The 20,828-nt window shown below is 53.0% G+C and overlaps 1 protein-coding gene across 3 annotated transcripts in view; it reads right to left on the bottom strand.

Annotated features, from left to right (window-relative positions):
* SIL1 (SIL1 nucleotide exchange factor) overlaps positions 1-17,889 on the bottom strand; it is a 96,284-nt gene extending 78,395 nt beyond the window's left edge. The window contains exon 1 of one of the 3 annotated variants that reach the window (XM_027899975.1): positions 17,836-17,889. The gene's annotated coding sequence lies outside the window, so the exon portion shown is untranslated. Of the gene's footprint in view, positions 1-13,770; positions 13,894-17,433; positions 17,494-17,835 lie in introns of those variants that run through there. The other 2 variants (XM_027899977.1, XM_027899976.1) reach the window with 2 other exon arrangements.
* Positions 17,890-20,828: the final 2,939 nt, after the last annotated feature.

Below are 20,828 nucleotides of genomic sequence, written 5' to 3'. Positions count from 1 at the left end.
CCCATGTGATGCTCCAGACTGAGCCCCAGTTCATTTGTCCTCCATCCTCCCAGGACAAACCAGGCAGGAACAGAGTCCTTCCCCTCCGCTTCACTCTGGTGGGACCCCACCTGCAGTGCTGCCTCCAGCTCTGGGGCTCTCAACATGAGAACATGGAGCTGCTGGAGCAAGTCCAGAGAGATGTTCCAAGGGCTGGAGCCCCCCTGCTCTGGAGCCAGGCTGGGAGAGCAGGGTGGGGTTCATCCAGAGAAGAGAAGGCTCCAGGGAGAACTGAGAGCCCCCTCACTGGGCGGGCACAGACTCCACAGCTTCACCCGAGCTGTGATGCCCAGGGTGCTCTCAGCAGCTCTGTTCCTCCAGGCATCCTGCCACTGGGAAAGCTCGCTCCTGCCTCCAGTGAGTATCCCCAGGACAGATCAACAGATACACTAATCTGCACAGGAGCCCACTGCACTGAGCCCCCCACTCCTGCTGGAGGGTCCCACTAGGGCACGAAGCCCCTGGGTGAAAGGCAGGACAGGTGGTCTGCAAACACCCTCACACCTCTCTGATTTCAGCAGGGAGGGCGCAGCTGCCATACAGACCATCCCATTGATGCCGCTTATGAAACACCTTAAAAAAGCCCATTTATTCTTCTTGCTTGCTCCTCATCATTTACTCCTACTGGGACTCTGCTCTGGCGTGTTAAAAACACTCCTACACAAGGGAAAAGTTGCGGGAACACCTTCTCATATTTGGCTGCCTACGGAGAACCCACACAGCATGGAGGCCACGCTTTCAGCTTTACAGGAATAAATCATGGCCCCAGCTCTGCAGCCTGGGCCCAGCAGCAGGTCCTGTGGCAGAAGCACCACTTGGAACTGCGGTGGAATTCCAAGGGGAGGAATTGTGACATGGGCAGCGGGGCGGGAGGAGCAGGATAACCACGGCACAAACACGTGTTTACAGATCTTGGCACACCCCGTGCAGTCGTGCAACCTTTATAACCGCCACCAGCAAATAATAACAATAAATATTAATAACCCCTCCAGGCTCCCTAACAGCCATCAGCTCGCATCAGCCCCTCCAGCAGTAGCTCAGCTACTCTTCCTACAGCGCTGCCAGGTGCCGATGAAAGCGGGAGCAGGACATGGATACATCTAGGGCAGTGCCCGGGCACAGTGAGGGCAGCTCTCGGCACCGGCACATTCACACAGGGGCAGAGCAGGGGGTTGCTGTGGGTCACTTGTGGATAAAGCTGGAATTTCCCCTTCCACTGGGCCACAACTCCGCCCCTGGTGTTTATCCAACCCTGCGCAGTTTAACACTAAACATCATTTACTCTGTTAAACTGACTTAATGAATTCACTCAGGAAGCAGCATTCACACAAAACGCTGCTCTCCAGAGGGCAGGAGCACAGCTCTACACTGCGGGGTTTAAAGCCTGAGCAAGGCTGCCCTCACCCTCCCCAGCCGCTCCTCAGCGGCGCTGGCAGAAGGGGCCACACTCCGTCCTGGCTCAGCACGATCCCAAAATTCCAGGGGCTGCAGCGGGTGTGCCACCAGCAGCCCTCAGACCCTCCACGCCAGACAGCGACCGCTGAGTCCAGCACGGAGTGTGCAAAAGCAGAGCGTGTCTGCGAGATCAGAGCACTGAATTTATCATTTATTATTTATAAGAAAGGCATCTCTGAATTCCTGGCAGCTGCTCTGGCAGGGCTCTGCCATTGCCTGTGCTCCCACACGGCACCCTCGCTCCGCAGAGCCCTGGGGCCAGCGAGCACGGTCAAACCCACACCCAAGCACAGCGGCTGATTTGCACCAATTTAGGATTTGCCTGGAGACAAGAGGTGTGCAGGGACCTGCAGGACAGACATCTTTGGTAAAGCTGCCACACTGCCTAACCTCAACCACGTGAAAAAGCTTTCTCCTTCCTCCTCACCTCCCCAAACCCCAGCTGGAAACACCTCTCCTCCTGCCCGTACTCATTCCCTTCTCCCGCTCCTTGCTGCAATTTCCCATGCACAGCACATAAAATTGAGTGATATTTTCCCCCCCCTCCCTGCTCAGATCTATCACTTCAATCAGCCCCTATTTGCAAGGTGACACCTTGGCTCACACTAACCCAGAAGTCTGCCAGCGTTCAGCGTGGGTTTTCACCCCTCTGCTTTCCTGAGCTCGGAAATCTAAGAGGAAAGAAAGCACACACTGCACCAGCCAGGCCCCTGGGCACCCTGATGTCCCGCTCTAGCTGGGCACACAAAGAGCTGGCATATTCCCAACCTCTCTGGAAACAGGTTTTGTATTTCCCAAGTTCCTGCTGTTCACTTATGGCTCTCACACGAAATAAAAACCTCCTTCTCCTGTCAGATGCCACCTTCCCAATAAAGGGACTCAAATAAGAGGTAAAAAAGCCACGTAAAATTCCGGCTCAGTGTTACAGAAATCCCATGGTGATGGATCAGGCACACAACTCCACAGCAGCACCAGCACCGCCCTGCAGCCCAAGGACAACCATCCATCCCCCACAGCTGTGCATCCCCCAGGACCCTCCCTGGCAGCTCTGGGAGGGCCTGCAGGTTCCCCTGGGGCTGGCCAAGGCCAGGCAGTGCCACAGACACACAGGGTGTCCCACCAGCGAACAAGTGAAGGACTTCTCCAGCCGCCCCATTGATCCACCGGGGACAGCAAGCTGTGAAGTTTATGAAAAATGCATTTCTCACCTGTGTGCAGTGCACCAGGTGTGGGGACAGCTCCTGCTGCCCGTGACAACCTAGGGGACAGGGAGAGGAGGGACAGCAGGCAGCACATGGCATGTGGGCAGCTTGCCTGCTGCATGGCCTGGCTGTGTGGCCAGGATTAACAGGGCATGCATTCAACATGCAGGATTCATTCCATGGGATGCCTGGCGGGATGCCCAGCTCAGCACCTCCCTTGCCAGTGAGCTGGGCTGCCCAGTGCTTCCAGTTTTGTGTCAAGGTCCCACTTGAAAAGGTGGAGACCACCGGGAACCACCTCGTGGGCCAAACCAACCCAGGACCTGCCAGACTGGCCCCAAAACTCCAAATAAAGCCCCAAGAAGCCAAACTCAAATGCTCCCCTTAAGGGGAATAAGGAGCTCCCTGGGGATGAACATGACTAAGCAGGTTCCCTCCTGGCTTTGTCCCAGATCCCTGCATCAATCCAGACAAGTCAACCCCCACGGTGGAGCTCAGTTGCTCCATGACATGGACACCATGGTTATAACCCAGGGAATTGTGGGGCTCCTTCCACTGAGGTCTCCATCACTGTCTTTCTGTGCTTGGATGAAAGGTTTAATCCAAGTTTGCTTATTTTTTTCACTGCATTAGTGCTTTCACAGTGGTCCCAGAGGACGCCTTTCTTAAGCAATTAAATGAGCCCTGGGACAGGAATGAGCACGAAGGGAGAGCTGAGAGACTGCCACTGCCATCATCCAGAACTGACACACATGGTGGTTTCCATTCCCCTACACAGGCATTTCCCCCCAAGACTGAAAAGCAAGTCCTGTTCCCCAGTTATCAGAGCCTCCCCAGGCTGAAGCCAAAGCAGAACAGCCAGTCACAGCAGGCAGCATTCCTTCAGCAAGGATTTTCCTAAGCAAATTTAAAATAAAAAGAGCTCCAAGGGCTGCAAATGCAGAAGTAAATGCCCAGACACAGAAAGCTGAAAGTGAACACATTTCCTTCCCTCTCCTATTGTTCATCATCTGCCACCCCTACTTTGGGGGATGATTTGTTGCCTTTTAGAGCTATTTATATGTTACTTGCAGCAATGCATGGAAAAAACAGTTTGAAATGTTACTGTGCACCCTCCTTATTAACCAATCCCTCGGGCACCAAAGAATTGCTCCAGTCAAGTGTAGGACACTGCACATCTGCCTCCTTGGGGGTAGGTGCCAGCAGAGGAGGCCTCACAGGTCCCTCTGACTGCTGCTATCAGATGGCCCAGATCACCCACAAGATTTGTGCTCTTCCTGTTGCCATCCTGCTTTTTGCCTTGTCAGCCTCTGCTAAGCTGAGCTTTGATCCCCCAAGGGACTCCCAGTTCAGGGACCTTCTTTCCTTTCGCTGCCCAGACATGAAGGAGGCAGAGCTGGAGCTCCTCAGCACCACAGCTTCAGGCAGCAAGGCTTTGATGTGGCACAAAGTGCCCTTCTCTGAGATTCCTCTGGTCTCTTCACACAGCAGCACAGCCACAGCTTGTGATCCGTGCAAAAGGGCATTTTCCTTGGGGAATGGAAGTCACACCGGCCTTCATCTCCACCTTGTCACGGCAGAACAAGCTGCATTGGTGCTTCAAAGAGCTCCTCAGCCTTAAATCACTATAACACGGTGGCAAAGTGAAAAACCTGCCTCTGAACGTCCCCTGGATCCCAGCAGGGTTATGAGACGATGTTTCTGTGAATGCCTTTGCCACCACAAGACCCTGCATGTGCCAGAGTCACACCAGCCCCACACTCGAGGGCTGCAGGGTCTGCACAGCCCCTCTGAACAGGGGAGGCTACAGCAACTGCTCAGGTACAGATATCTGAACTGCAAGGCTGGGCCATGCAGGTGTGCACAGTGAAGGGTCATGGGGAGAGAACTAAAGCAGTAGTAAAGTAGTTATAGTAAAAGGTCCCAGGCCACAGGTCCCTCCTGAGCCCCAGGACCATGCTCCCTGCTCCCCAGAGCCATGGGGTTCATCAGTAGCACTACCATGGCTCCATCCCATTGCCCCTCAGCACAGCAGCCCAAAACCTGCACTGGGGAAGGAGGAGAACAGAGACAGGACCAGACCTGAGTGGGTTTCCTCCACAATTTTCATTTCCAAGGGACAATGAATGTGTTTGCAACCTCTGCACCTTCCAGACAGTGCACTGTTTCTCATCTGGAGCTCAGACAAACAGCAGGAGATCCAGACACTCAAAGGAACATCCTTTCTGTGAGAAAAGCCTACAAAGAGCCATTTCATGGACTGACATGTCAATAGCTGAGTAGCACCAGGGCCCTTCCTTTGGCGGTCCTGTCTGTCGCTGCATCTGCTGTCCCTGCAGACACTGTAACACCCAAAGCAGCAGCCAAAGGACACAGGGATCTTCACTCTGCATTTCTTGGCCTTTGCTGTGAGGCTACTGGCAAAGCCAAGAACACGAATGCTCCCTGCCTGCTGGCAGAGCTGGCAGCCACCACTCTCTGAGCTCTGATCAAAGACGCACCTGCAGCACCTTCCTCTGCCATGAGACAGCAGAGCACCCTGAGCAGCTGCTTCTGCATCCCAGTGGTGCCACAGCAGGTGGGGACATGGCACATCCACACCAGGACTGCCAGGCCACATCTGTTCAGAGGGGGCTTCTCCCACAACAACCACAGACTTCAGCTGTCCACTCCTGCATGCAGATTTTATCCCAAACTATCCCAAACAGCTTCTCCATCAGCTGCCATCCCAATGAAGCTGCCCTGTGAATCCAGGCTGTTTCAATGACAGCCTCCACAGTGACTTCCAGTGACCACACACATCACACATAAAGACAAGTTTTGGCACCGACCCCAACCAGGGAATGAGAAATCTCCCTGCACCCAGAACTGGGCAGGGGCAGTTACTCACATGTTGAAGGGCTGGCAGCAGTGGGAACAGGCTGCATATGTTTTCCAAGGCAAGGACCCTGTCATTTATGCAATAAATGGCACATTTATTCTGCTATTCAGGAAGAAATAATAATTACAGTGGCCTGCAGTCTCCAGCTCTTTCAAGGCTGTACTTAAAGAGCGAGCAAAAAAAGACCAAAGCAAACAGCACTTCCACAAAAACCTCTGAACCGGCTTTTAGCTGCTGAACAAAAGCAGGGCAGCGGGAACTGCTCCACATTGTCCCGTCCCGTTCCTGTTTCATAACAGCAGCCTGGCACTGCAGGCAAAGCAGTCAGGAGGCAAAGCACTGCTCGGGTGCTTGAGCTGCCCTGACCCTCAGCCTCTGCCTCAGCACAGTGCTCCAGGTGTGCCCTGCCATGTGCTCCTGCCATGCTCGCCTCCTCTCGGGACGAGGAGCCCTGAGCCAGTCCGGGCTCCACGTGGCCAAGGGCATGGGGACAGTGCCAGAGCAGCCAGGGCACGCCTAGGGCTGTCCACCAGCACGGCCACGGGATCCTCCCTCACAAACACATCCCCAGCACACACAGCTCTGCGTCTAATCAAGCTCCCAGCCCTGTTCCAGGGGAGATTTACAGAGAGCTTCTTTCTCTTGGAAGCAATAACAGATGGACAGCAGAAAAGAGAAGAAATTAATGAACAGGTAATCATTCCCAAAGTTGCAAATAGGAGTGATTCCTCACCCTGAGCCAACTCTGGAGAACAAGATTAAAATGCTTAGGGGACATATTCTTGAAACTGCAGGTAATAGAACAGATTAAATGTATTTACAGTATCTCACAGGGAATGTGTACTTTTTATTCTGCTGAGAAATGTAATATTCCACTCCTCATTGCAGAGTTAAAAGGGTGCCCCCAAAAAAGCAACTTAACAAAGCGTCTTTAACGGCACCTGGGTCCTGTTCCAGAACACAGGCTTCCTCTGCCCCACACTGCAACGCACAGAGGGAGCCACGGCCACCACCTGCAGGAACACCCAGCACACAAACATTCATAACCCATGCAAACAGCACAGTTTAACAACAGCAAAAGGGAGGCTGCAATGGGAGGGGGGTGAAAGACACGCTCCCTCCCTGCTGTCTCCTAAGGGAGGAGGAGGGCAGGCCTGCCTTCCTCAACTTCCTGGTGCCCGCAGAGCTGCGGCTGCCAGCGAACACACTGTGCCTCCAGTAGCCGCCAGCAGAAACAATTTGTCATGTGTCAGATCAAATAAACTCTTATGAGGCCACTGTACTCCCTGAAGCAGATGGCTGCCAAACTCCAAAGGAGAAATCCAAGAAACTGAGCCGGCCGGTGTCAGACCCAAGTGCTCTCGGAGCCCAGCACACTCCTCGCTGTGAAACACGGCAGCCACCGTCCCACGCAGCGCTCCCGCGTGGGGCAGCACCAGCACCATCCGTTACTAACAACAGCTTGGGGTTTGAATTATCACCCTGGGCTGAAGCCCCACACAGCCCAGAAACTCCTCGTCCAGTGGCACAGCTCCTCACTCATCCTGGGGAGGCCCCAGGAAGGTACAGTCTGTCTAAGAGCCTCAGGGCGGGAGTACACTGTGATGGATTGTCACCCATCTAAGTAAGTGGTCCTCCCCTCCCAGCCAGCATGTGCTCCCTCACAAGTGAATTTCCTCGAATTTGATTTACGGATTACTAATTTTTTCTTTTAAATAGGCCTAGAGACATTCATTCCTGAGCACTGCTGCAGTTTCCCATGTCCTGGACTTGTGCCATTCCAGACCTTTGTCGAGGTCCCTCATGGTTACCCTCCTCACTGCACAGTCCTGCAAGAACCATTAAACCACAGAGCCTGGAATGCCCTTCTCTCTGGGATCCTGCTGGGCAGGAGAACAAGCCCCTAAAACTGCTCTGGGCACATCTGCAAGAGTTAATCATGCCAGCGGTACTTTGGGGAACACAAACCACTCACCTGCCCTGCAAAGACCAGGCTCAAGCACTCACTGGGCTGCACTGAGGGCACATCTCTCAGCCCATGGCTCAGCCACTGGCTCCAGATGTTCCAGTGTGTTCCATCTGGGAGCAGCCACCTGAGCCCTGCCACAGCCAGAAAAACTGCTCTTTTCACAGAAGATGAGTAATGGCCATATGAAAATGAGTCTGCAAGAAGCCCGAGGTTCCGGGATGCTTTTGCTTACGGCAAAGCAAGAGTGGCTGGGAAAAAGGCAGGAGATCCAAAAAAGGGACAGCAGAAACAGGAGACATTGCTTTAAGTCACCAAAAAGCAACTGTCTGTCCCAAAACTCAGCACCAGAGCCTTGACTGACACTACACATCAACAAAAAGAAGTGAGGAAATGGGAAATCTGGCAGCCTAAAGCAAGGAACAAGGGAAGAAAAAAATCAGGCTCAGGGCATTCCCCTTGGCACAAGCAGTACCAGCACAAACCTCAGCTGTGTGGGGGTTTATCCAGTTTAATTAAAGAGCATCGGATGACAAGTTATATTTAGAGACCCTTTTATCTGTACCAGGACTCCTGTCCAGCCACAGGGACTGGCAGTGAGCACAAGACCCCATCGTGCCAGCCTTCCTTGGGCAGGATTCTTGCTCCCGAGGACCCTCCCACCGGCACAGCACACCCCCTCTGCCAGGCACTGGGAGAGCTGGGAAGGACTGACAGGGCTGCTTCCAGCAAGGAGCACAACACAGGCTGTTCCTGGGGCATGGGAAGTGTTACACCGAGATGCTGAGGAGGGGGTGAGTGGACAGGAGTCTGTCATTTACAGCGATACTTTTCATGCACTTAGAGCTGCGCAGATGTCAGGAGCCAGGGTCCCACAGATTCCCAAGTTTCCATGCTCCATTTCTACTCTGGAGCCCTGTGGACAGTGGCCCAGCCCTCACTCCCAGCCCAGGATCCCTCTGCAGGCAGGTTAAGCAGGCAAAGCTTTAGGCACCAACCCAGGCCACTGCTTGAACTCACATCTCTGAATGGAGGCTCTTCCTGTAAAAAGTTTATGCTTTTTTCAGCTCTCTGACTCAGAGATATTTCAGAGAGAATCAAAGGGTTGTAGTGCTGTGGGAGTCCAGGGCACCCACACCAACTCCCTCAGCAAGTGGCAAATTCTCCAGACACTTGGAAAGATCCCAGTCAACCTTGGCCACCAGAGCCAGGCAGAGCTGAGCCATCTCAAGCACAGGTGCTGTGAGGAGAGGCTGAGGGAGCTGGGGTTGTTGAGCCTGGAGAAGAGGAGGCTCAGGGGAGACTCAGCACTGTCTGCAACTCCCTGACAGGAGGGGGGAGCCAGGTGGGGGTTGGTCTCTTCTCCCAGGAACCAGCAGTAGGACAAGAGGGCTCGGTGTTCAGCTGTGCCAGGGGAGGTTTGGGTTGGATATTGGGAAGGAATTTTTTTCAGAGTGCTCAGCCATAGGAATGGGCTGCCCAGGGAGGGAGTAGAGTCCCATCCCTGGAGGTGTTTGAGGACAGGCTGGATGTGGCATCAGTGCCATGGGTTGGGAACCACGGCGGGGTTGGAGCAAGGGTTGGACTGGATGATCTCGGGGGTCTTTCAACCCCTCCTCAAGCCTGAACAAAGGAGCCCATTGACAGTGTCCCCCATGAATTCCTTTACCCCTAGAGCACATGTACAGGTGCCAGCTGTCAGTGCCACGATGATTCCCAGCAGTCTCCTGCTGACCTGGAACAGGCTTCCCAAGCTCCTCCACATCCATGGTGTACTTCATTACCCCACACTCGCTGGAAGGAAAGGGATGAAATGCACTCAAGAGCCATTTGGTGATTCCTGGTCTGGGTAGAGCAATGCTGGATGCAGCAACATCACGTTTCCTTCCCAGTACCCTCCCTGTCCAGTCACCAGAGACAGAACAAGGACCTCACACCTAGCCCTTCCACTCTGTCACCCTGATGAGGGCCTTTCTGGACAAGCCATCACACACTACTCAACAACACGATATTCAAAACTGAGTCCAGAGCTTGCAGCAGCACTTTGAGCACCCACGGCTCCTTCTGGAAATTTTCCACAGTGTAACAGTTTATTCTGTGGGCAGGAAGAGAGCAAGAAAATTAATTAAGTCAAAGTTAGAAGAAAAAACTCCTCTTAAAGTGAGTTAACTGCACTGAAGCAGCAATTGTAAGCAGGCCAAGTCCATTTTAAGGGCTATGCATTTTCACTTCCACGGTCTTGGAAAAGAAAATGGAGTGACTTTGTTCTGCATGCATATTGTCCACTATTTGTTATTGTCTGTCTATTGATGCTTACTTGAAAAACAAAATTTAATTAAAGCCCACAGTACTGCACGGCCTGCCTTTGAAATATGCCCGCATTAGGGGATCATTACAGTAAATGAAATACAGCTTCATATCGGATTTTTCAAATAACATCCTAAAACAGTTACAAATTAAATAATACTCTTGCAGAGAGAAATTAAGAGACACAGTGTTTAGCAAGGGCAAAGAAATGTTTACAAATGAAATCTGTAATGAGACGTGGAGGCAGTGAGGCAGAGAGGGGCCAGAGGGCTCTTCCAGACCTTGTTAGGACAGTTCTCTGTGTCCCAGAAACTAGACAAGGAAAGAGTGCACCAGGGTGGGCAAGAGGAAAGGGCAGTGTCCCCAAGCCCCCAGGGATGTCAGCATGGGCAGACAGGGGTTGGGGTGTGTTGGCACAGCCTGCTAACCCAGGGAGGTGTTTCTGCATGCAGGAGAGCTCAGTGCATCCACACACCCTTCACATCCTTTGGAAACCCAACTAGTCATGGGAAAGTGAAGCCCTGCAACCAACTCGGAGCAGTGAAAACCTGGACACTCAGTGGGATGAGAAAAGGGATGCAGGAATCACAGGAGAGCCTGGGTTGGAAGGGGCCTCATCATCGAGTCCAACCCTCCTGCCAAGGCAGGGTCACCTGGAACATGTCCAGGTGGGTTTGGAATGTCTCCAGAGAGGGAGACCCCAGGCCCTCCCTGAGCACCTGTTCCAGGGCTCTGCTGCTCTCCACGGAAAGTTCTTGTTGAGGTGAAACTTCTTGTGTTTTAATTTATGCCATTACTCCTTGCCCTGTCACTGGGCACCACTGAAGAGTCTGGCACCATCCTCTTGACACCCACCTTTGAGATATTTATATGCATGGAGGAGATCCCCTCAGTCTTCTCTAGAATAATCAGGCCCAGCTCCCACAGTCTCTCCTCACAAGAGAGATGCTCCAGACCCCTCATCGCCCTCTCCCATAGCTCCTTGTCTTCCTTGTGCTGAGGAGCCAGAGCTGGGCCCAGCACTTCAGATGATCCCCTCCCTGCCCTGCTCCAATGCTCTCCTGATGAAACCCAGGATCCCACTGGCCCTCCCAGCCACAAGAGCACACTGCCAGCTCATGGTCAACTTGTCATCCACAAGGAAGGTGCATCCACAAGGAATATATATACAGGGAGAAGAAAAGCAGCAGGAGGTTTGGCATCTCAGGGTAAGGAGAAGCACAAGTGGGTTAGTGAGTCAGCACTGGGCACGGCAGCATCGCCGGGTGTGGAACAACGCAAAGCAGCGTCTGAAAAGCGAGTGAATATTGCATGAGCCTTACAGCTCTGGCTTGAAGAGATCTTTTCCTTAATAGCACCTGGGGTGATGCCAAGTGTTCTTTGACAATTTATTTACTCTGAGAAATCATTTTCTCCTAAACAAGGACAGCCCGTTACCATATCCTCCTTCCCATGAGCCTGGGAAAGGCTGTGCCCTGCAGCTCCTCGGGCCTCATCTCCATGGTGATGCACAGCACAGGCACTGACTCCAGCAAGAAGGCAAACTGCCCCCAAGGACAGGCTGAACCTGCCCCCAAGGACAGGCTGAACCTGCCCCCAAGGACAGGCTGAACCTGCCCCCAAGGACAGGCTGAACCTGCCCCCAAGGACAGCCTGAAGGTGGCCGAGCTCTCATCAGCACAAGCCCTGGCCCGATGTGCTGGCCTTCCCCAGAAGCAGAGCATGCCAGCCTACAAGCAGGTTGGAAATAAAGAAGAAAACCTTCCAAGGGCACCCCTGGATCCATTTTACAGGAAAACAGAAGATTCCCAGCTGCTGCCCATACCAGGGATCAGCAAGCAAGAGACACGTTCCCGTAGGTCCTGCTGAGTTCTCATCAGCACGTGAATCTATAATTTAGAGGAAAAACGTTCAGCCTGGCACATAATCATTGAAAGCTGTCAAATTCCAGCCCATGCAGGGCTTCCTCTGTGGAAATGATTCTGCTCTGGGAACCAGGGACTCCTCAGCAACTTCATGTCACAGAATTCGGTGATCCCTTACGCATTGCCTTATCTGTCCTACACCAGTAACGAGCTCTGGGACCCCACGGCACTAACAGCACAGAAGTGTTGGGAACAACCACCAGAATATAAAAAATACAGCCCAGGATCCTTTCTAAAGGAACAATATGGTGGTAGAGGGGCACTGGGAGTGACACAACAGAGATGGCACAGGGAGCATGTGGGGAAAGAGGTTCTGATGAGGCTGTGGGGGCCAGACAGTGGAAGGCAGAGCCAGCACAGCCCAGTGCCCTCCTCTCCTCCCACACCAAAGGCTCCATTGGGATCAACAGGTCAAGGCCACTCACCTGGACACCCCTAAATGCTCTCCTATCAGGCAGATTCAGGCTGGCTTTGTGCTTTCCAGGCTGTGGCAAAGCCTCCCCTGACACTTCAAAGCAACACAACCAGCTGGCATAAAGGATGGAGGTTGCTGAGGCTCCACAGCCTTCCTGAGGTGGGAGCAATCCAGGGGTGCCACCATGTTCAGGCAGTGGGAGCACCAGAGGGTGACAATGAGCAGGTTCACATCCCAGTATTCCAAGACACTCCTCTCCTCCTCTGAACACAGCCAAAATGAAGGCTGAACACCTGAAGCACACCAGACTACCAATCCCAGTTTGTCAGAGGAAATAAAGGGAATGGGATGTCCGATATGGAGACAGGGGTACAGCCCAGGCACCTCTGAAGTGCCCTGCTCCTGCAGTTCAAGGTTAAACACCTCCTTTGCACTGACTTCTGAAACTGCCTCTCTCAGAAGCTGCACCAGGTAATTAGAATCATTATAACTATTATTAGACCATAATACTATTATAGCATTTTGCTACACTTGACATCTGTTGGCTGATAGATTTAGCTGGTACATAAGAAATAACTGTGCAGAGATTTCTTGTAAATGAGCAGCAACATGGAAGACATTACAGCATTCTGTGATAAAGAAGTTAATTTTATGGACGTACGCCTGAAATAAAAATTCTAAAATTAAGTTAAACCCTTAAACCCCTTCATTAAAGGAATTATTTGCGTTTAAAGTAGGCAGCCATTAAGAAAATCCTGAGTTTTCTTCAGATGCTTAAAGGCATATACCTGGCTTGGTATTTTCTTCAGATCAACATATGCATCTTCCTCCCACCTGCTCCAGTGATCCAAAGGTTTCTAAATCATCCTTCCATCTTCCTTTTTGTCTCTCTGCAGCAGGCACTTGAATTATTTGGGCAGAGTCTAACTGCACAGGGAACTGGTATAATCAGGGCTCTTACAACCTGCTGACTGCAAATCCTATAGAATTATCAGCAAGCACACATCTAGAATAAAATACAGCTTCTTGCAGCCCACAAAGCCCAAAGGGCTTTCCAAACTGGGCTTGGGATGCAATTTATCCATCACTGAGATTCTGCTGTAATCCAGAGTGGAACACAACCTTTCTACCCATATTTAACTACAGCACACAGCCCCCCAGAGAGAAGTAAGGAAGAATTCCACAAAAACCACAGGAATGCTTTAGGGAGGCCGGAACTTTCTCCCCTGGAACTGAAAATTGGTCAGAGCACCCACCGAGGTGGACTCAGTGATGCTTGCAGGTCCCTTCCAACTCAGGATATTCCATGATTCTATGACTCAACCATCAGCCATGGACCATACAGGAGAACAAACAGGGCACAGCATCTCCACCCTGCTGATGATGTCCCTGAAGCACAGCTGGAAGGAACACTGTGGACAGGTACCTCAAGTTATCAGCGAGGAGAGGAGGGAGAGACAAACCCCACAGAGGAACACTGTCCTTCAATTCAGTGGGGCCCAAATTTCACCCCACAGTGACACCAGTGTGCAAAGAAAGATGGAACAGAGGGTGGAAGAGTACTTCAAAAAAGGACCAACCTCTTAAAATTCCGAGAGCTGAACCCAGCAGCTCAGTACTTACAGAACTCAGGGTGGGTAGAGCTGGTCCTGTCTGGGCAGTGGCGTTTTCACCAGTCAAATCTGCTGCAGCTCAAGTAGCTCCTCCTCCTTAAGCAAAACTGGCACTGAGGCAGAGCCCTCGTGGAGTGAGTTATCCTGCAACCTCTCCCACGGTGACACTAGCCAAGGATAAAAACGAGTGTCATTAATTTCTCCAGAGCAAGTAATTTTTAATTCTTCCAGAGCAGAGCAACCACACAAGGAACTTGGAATTGCTTGAGGAGAAAAATGTATTTTTACTGCCTTAGTCACACATAGGCAAGCTCAGCTCTCACTGAGGAGAGACAAAGGGGAGCAGCACATGCTGGACACAAATTCTTCCCACACATATCCTGCTGCTCAGGGAGTTCTGGGATTGCCTCAGAGCCATCCCAGTCCTAGTGAGCACCAGCGAGAAGCCGCAGGTAAATGAAGTTCTTGAAAGCTCTTGAAAACCACCTGAGCTTTCAGAAACAGAGCACAAATCCCCCTGTACAGAGACCTGCCCCTCACACCTCTGACCAGCACAAAGCAGGCTTGTCACTCTATCCATCCAATGCTTTCAAAAAGCAGAGGAGCTGGGACTAAGAGCAGATGAGCTCACCTTAATGAAGCCCATCGCTCATTACTAACCAAGAAAAAAGAGACCAACAAAGCAACTCAACTCCACACACTTTAGGGGTAGCTACCAGCAATTCCATGTCACCACAGGAGAAATCCTTGTGTCTGGGCTCTCAGAGCTCAGCCCAGGTCTGCTTCTCTTCATCCTTTTCATTAATGCCTGAACAACAGAGAAAGCACTTTTCCAAAAGCTGAAAGGATGCCCAGCAGTTAAGAGCTGGAAGCACTCCGGAGGTCATGATCCGAACTGATAAACGGAAGGAAAGTTCCCAAAACACCCACAAATCAATAGAAAGAAAAGCAAGAACTGCACTTGGAAACAGCACAAACAGAGATGGAGCACAAACAGAGGCCAGGGGAAAGCTCTCGAGATGGGGGGAATGCTGAAGAAAACCTGGGACAGGCCTGAATTTGCCAATGCTGTGACTCCACAGCCCCAGCTGTGAGGAACTAAACATCTCTGTAGTCTGGGAACATAAAATTCCCAGTTCTGGGCTCCATGCTGGGTATCACCTCTAAGTCACTGATAGAACAGAGAATCTGGGCAACCAGTGGAGCACTCAGCAGTGCAAACCACATCACCCCACACCACCTGCACAGGGGTTTCTCCATCTCACTCCCTCCAGGGCTGGTACCAGCTCTCAGACCTTAACAGGGTTTACAAGAAGGAAACCATCCCTTGGGTTCCCCATTCTGTGACAGCAAGAGCTGAACTGCCTGCTCAGTTTGCTGCAGGGGAGACTTAGACAAGCAATCAGGCTCTCTGAGACTGGGATTCCATCAAGGCCCAGATCTGCACTACCATCCATCACTGCTCAGGCTGGAGCCAAGGATCTCACCTGGCTCAGGTAACAGGGACAAGGAGGCTGCTCCAGCCCTGAGTTTCATTTTAGCATCCTCCATCTGGCCACTCCTACAGCGGTGACAGAGCCAAATGAACAGCCTCTTCTTCCCCAGAATACAGCAGAGCTCCTCATCCCACTGCAGGGGCACCCACACACGGCAGGCAATGAGCACCACCCTCACCATTTCCATTCACACCCTCGTTCTCTTTCACAAAGGAAGCTCTTCAGCTTCATTTCCCATGAACGGGGATGGGATGCAGCCCTGGGGAAGGGTTTCCCAGCTCCCCTCCTCCCCTCTCACCCCACACAGCCCCACCAACCTCTGTGCCCGGCTGGAGCCTGTAAGGATCATCACCCCTACCCCAGACAGGATAATTTGAGGGGCTCACTGCTGAAAGCAACTGAAGCAATTGCAACAAGGTGTTCCAAAGGAGGTAAGAGCAGCTGATGCCATCAGCACACTGACAGCTTAGGAGAAATCCAGCAAGGGGGTAAGAGCTACAAATCCCATGCAAAAGCAGGGCTTAACTTCCAGGAACATTTAAGATTTCCCAGTGACTCGAGGGGATTTGGGGTTTTTCTGAGCTGCCTTGTAAACCACAGCCAGAATGGATTTGACAAAGCTCTGGTTAGCAGGCACTGTCTCCCTTCGCAGAGCTGCTTCCCAGAGATCCCCAGTGTTGTGTCATCTCTCACTTCAGGTGCTAAGAATATCTGCGTGTTAATAAAAAAATAGCAACTTGCTTTACAGAGAACTTATCAACAAAGCACTGAACAAATCCTAATTAGAGTGCGAGTTAAATGTTCTCTCTCAGAGTGGGGAGAGCTGAGGGGGGTTATAAAAGCCATGGAGGGAGCCAGGAGCAGAGAGGATTAGCACAGAGAAAGGCTGACTGTTATCCCTAAATTTATCCCAATAATTCACTGCCTTGCAAATTCTCAAGGTATGGCTGATGTGCTTTCACCTACCCAGCCCAAGCAGGAGCACACAGAGAGAGCTCTGGGGGTGCTGGAAAGTTTTCCAGGTGTTTTATTGCTCAGGCTAAAGAAATCCTTAACTGTAAGAACAGAGGTGGTGGCGGTAGCACCAGAACTGCTCTCGTGCTGCTTTGGGGCACGGGGACAGCACTGCAGGTTCAAGGGCTGTTCTGACAACTCCTGAGGAATTATTTCCAGCTGATTTCCTTAAAAGGATCATATTCGTATCTCTTCAAAATTAGTAAATACATGGTCACACAGCCAGGAGTGTCCAGCACTACTCTCACCTGCATTAGCTGCACTCCTACACTAAAGTTTCTGGGATAATATTTTGTATACTTCCACCGTTTCTATTAATGCCCTGGAGCCTGCTGAAAAACAACGTGGCCCAGGCTGGTCATTTTAAGGCAGGGGTGGGGGAAAGAAAGAAAAATACAAGTCCATCCCTTAAAAATGCTGCTCCCAGAGCACAAATGAATTCGAAGACTCACACGGAGCAGGAACACTGCGGCAGCACGTTCGGTAAATGACAGGGTGTGTCATCGTCTTCTAACGTCCTCCACAGACTTATCTGTACTTAAAAGGCTCCTGCCAGGGCTGTGCTCGGAGCAGGCTCTGGCACAGACACTCCAGCACGGCAATGCCTCTGCACATGACCCAGCAGTGCCGGGGCAGGCGGCTCTGCCTCCGCCCCGCACTCGGACTGGCTCAGCTCTAGCAGCCAAACACCGCGGATGAAATAACCTGCCCCTCAGAAACTGTATCCAGAAAACTTGTCAGTGTAAACCCAGCCGTGCTGAGAGGCGGCAGCGCCGTTGCTTTGTCAAAGATCACTCCTCGCGCAAGTGTTAGTCAACCACTGAAGTTAAACATTTTCAGGCAACATTCCAAGCAGTGTTTATACACAAAATCCCATTTGCTCAGCATTCGCTCCCCGGCCTTGTGCAACGTAATTTTGCGAGTTCTTCAGCCAGAGAGCCATATGCAGCCTTGTACCAAAATAATTAAACAGTTTTAAAATTCAGGCCCTGAAGAAAAATCCATTTTAATGTTCTGGAGCTGCTCCAGCGGTACCGGCACGTTTCTATTCCACAGCTGCCTGGGAGGTCAGTGTGTGCTCCAGGCAGGACCCAAACTGCGCCTGTCTGGGGGAACTTATGTTTAGATATTTATGTTTCAAGCGCCTCAGTGTAAGGGATCCCTGTCCTGCCCCAGAGCGTGGGTAAGTGCCACCACAGGGCCCCCCCTGCAGCCCTGCCGGCCTGCCCTGCCCGGGGCCGAGCACTCGCCGTCCCTCACGGCCCGGGCACGGCCGCTCGGGGGCGGAGCGGGGCAGCCCCGGCCCCGCCAAGGCCTCACCGCCGGCTCCGCTCGAACGAGGGCAGCGGCAGCGCGGGGGAGGCGGTGGCCCGTGCCCAGAGGGGCCGCGCTGCTGCCCCGGGACAGAGACACAAACACGGGACAGCCCCGGGACACGGACAGGGACACAGGACAGAGACAGGGACACGGCCCCGGCCCCTCAGAGCCCGACGGGCCCGCCCGCCACGACCCCCCCACTCACCGCTCCGCACTGCGCACGCTCCGCCCGGCCCCGCCCCCTCACCGCGCCCCGCCCAATCAGCACCGAGCTGGGCCCCGCCCCCTCCCTTTGGCCCCGCCCCCCGCGCCAGGGGAGGGGCAGGTGGGACATCAGGAGGAATTTCTGCCTGGAAAGGGTGGTCAGGCCCTGGCAGGGGCTGCCCAGGGAGGGTTGGAGTGCCCAGCCCTGGAGGTGTCTAAGGCAGGCCTGGCCGTGGCACTCAGTGCTCTGGGCTGGGCACAGGGTGGGGATGGGGCACAGGGAGGATCCATGGGCTGGGAGAGCTTATCCAAGCTCTGTGATTCCATGGAAATTGTGTGGAATAAGCGGCTTTGCTGAACATCCCCTGCTGCCGTTCGGGTTCCTCTGGGGCCCTCACTCGTGTGTGATGTCTGGGGGTTGATGGGCTGCCAGGATCAGGGGGCAGTGGGAGAGCAGCCAGGGAAGGGGGCTGGGCCAGGGGGTTCAACTGCCCAGGCTGGGGTGTCCTCAGGTGCCCTGGCACCAGTGCTGGGAGAGAAGGGGGGGATATTTGGGATGGATGCTGGAGGCAGGAGGGGTGCTGGGTGCTGGGGAACAAGGACAGGATATTCAGGGTGGGTGCTGGGCAAAAAGGAGGGAGAATTTGGGATGGGTGCTGGGGGAATAGGGAGGGACAGGAGGAGATACTCACAAGGATCAGGAGATACTGTTGGCCTCACACATCACACATCACATCCCTGCCACAGGCTGCTTCAGCACCTTTATTTTTCACATATTTTAAGGGAGGTTGTGAGGTTTCAGGTAGATACAAGGGTGTCAATTCACAGGCTTGGCACCCCTGGCCCGTGCTGAGGATGAAGTGAGAAAGTCAGGGAAGGCACAGGGAATGCTGGGCTGCTGCAGGCGTGATCCCATGGCCCCCTGGGCCGTGTTCACTCCCAGCACTGTGCTGATTAAAACCAGATGCCAAAGCACTTCCTGCCCCTCTCCCGACGGTGACTGAGTGATGGCATTGCAGAAATGATAGAAAATCCACAGCCAGGAGCTGTGCAGCCCTCCCTGGCAAGAGCTGGGCTGTGGCTGAGGAGCAGCCCATGGGATCCACCACACGGCAGCCAAACCCACCCTGCCAACCCCAAAATTAAAGCTGCAGTGCGTCATTATCCAGCTGAGGACACTCAGGGACAGCAGGTGACCACTGAAGGGGTGGCACAGCCCCCTGGGCTGGTGCCCCCATGGCTCTGCTCAGCTGTGTGCTGTGCTTTGCTGCTGGCACCCCCAGAGATCCTGGAGGCAGGAGATTGACTGTGAGCAAATCTCAGCTTTCATTTCCAGTAACTGAATGTTTTCAGTCTTTCCAGGTTGGTTGTAAACACCTCAAAAACCTAATCTGGAATCGAATCCCACAAAGCCCATCAGGAGCTTTATTGAGGTTTATGATTTTTGTTGGGGGTTTCTCAGCCAGCAGGGCTTGCTGGCTCCATGGAACTCCTGGGCTTTGCCTTGCCCTGTTCCAGGCGCTTCCTTCTCCTTGCCTTGGGCTCCAGGCCCTCTGTGCTCCCAGGGCAGCACGGCCACAGCCCAGGACGTGGCTCCATCTCTGCCCAACCCCTCTGTCATCCCTGCAGTGGGGCAGGTGAGCTGGCTCCAGCTCTGCCCCTCATTCCTGCCAGCTGGAACAGCACTGATGGGATAACCCCCTTCTCTCTGAAGCTGGGTGTTCCCCTCTTTCAGGCACAGCAATAAAACCCCTCCCCACAGCAAGCCCCAGGCTGGCAGCTGGGCAGAACCGGCCCCTGCTTTCAGCCCAGGAGTCAAATGGCAGCTGGAACACAGGGAGGAGGATTTTCTCCCTGGCTGTGGCAGGCCCAGGCGGTTTGGGAAGCCCTGTTGAGATGCTCAGTCCATCCACAGAGCAGCAGTGCTGCATCCCCAGGCAATCCCAGCCTAATCCTGCATCTGAAACTGCTCTCACAGCCAGGAGATGAGAAAACACTCTCTGCATGTGTTATCTTGTGTATCTGAAGTTCTTTTTGATCGGATGGGGTGGAGGGTTTTTTTCAAAGGTATTGGAGAAGATGGGTGTGAGAGAGTAATTTAGGGCTGGGAGTAATTTTTCATCAATGTACTTAAAGACAATCACAGCACTAGGAGGGAGGCCTAATTGTGGAGTTGTGTAATTAGTTTTTATGTCGCTGCAATTATTCTGTTGGCTACATATAAAGAACATGGAAAAATGCAGCACTTAATTTTAAATCAAGACTTGATTCTCTTTTAGTAGGTAATTGATGTTGATCACATCACTTAGCAGCGACTATAAAATGTGCTATTTAGATTGTAAAAGGCTGGAGAAAAGGACTAAGCAGATAGGTAATTGATGGATTGTGGGCAGCCTCGGTGGGAGGCTGTGGGAATCCATCAGCCCTCAGCTGGCTGTTTGCAGCCACTCTGGGGCTTCCTCAGTGGCCCCGGGGGGTTCATGAGCACAGAGCCCGATCCTGCAGCACCCTGGGGAACTGCACTTCATGGAGCTGATTCCTCCTGGGAAATCCCTTCCTTCAAGGGCAAGCTTTGCTCAAAGTGGCTGGCCCCCAGTACAGGATGGGTTTGGGGATGGTCTCCCTGGCCAGAGCATCCTGCCCAGGTGTGCCAGGTGTGCCCCCTGCCCTGTCCCAGGCAGGCACTGCCCGGCACTGCTGTGAGCTCAGAGCATTCCCAAATACCAGGAACTGGCACCTCTGTCTTCCCTTATCACACAAGCCCAGAATAGCTGAGTTGGGAGGGACCCACGAGGATCATCCAGCCCAACCCCTGGCCCTGCACAGGCCCAGCCCCAAGAGTCACCCCCTGTGCCCCAGAGGATCAGCCAAAGCCTCCTGCAGCTCTGGCAGCCTTGGGGCTGTGCCCACTGCCCTGGGGAGCCTGTTCAGTGCCAACCACCCTCTGGGGGAAGAACCTTTTGCTGAGATCCACCCTGAGCCTGCCCTGACACA

The sequence above is a fragment of the Empidonax traillii genome, unplaced genomic scaffold, assembly GCF_003031625.1.
Source record: "Empidonax traillii isolate 1590-97213 ecotype Southwest subspecies unplaced genomic scaffold, ASM303162v1 scaffold697:size334835, whole genome shotgun sequence".
In the NCBI taxonomy this organism is placed as follows: Eukaryota; Metazoa; Chordata; class Aves; order Passeriformes; family Tyrannidae; genus Empidonax; species Empidonax traillii.
Note: the sequence above shows the minus strand (reverse complement) of the source record. Positions and strands in the feature narration are given on the sequence as shown.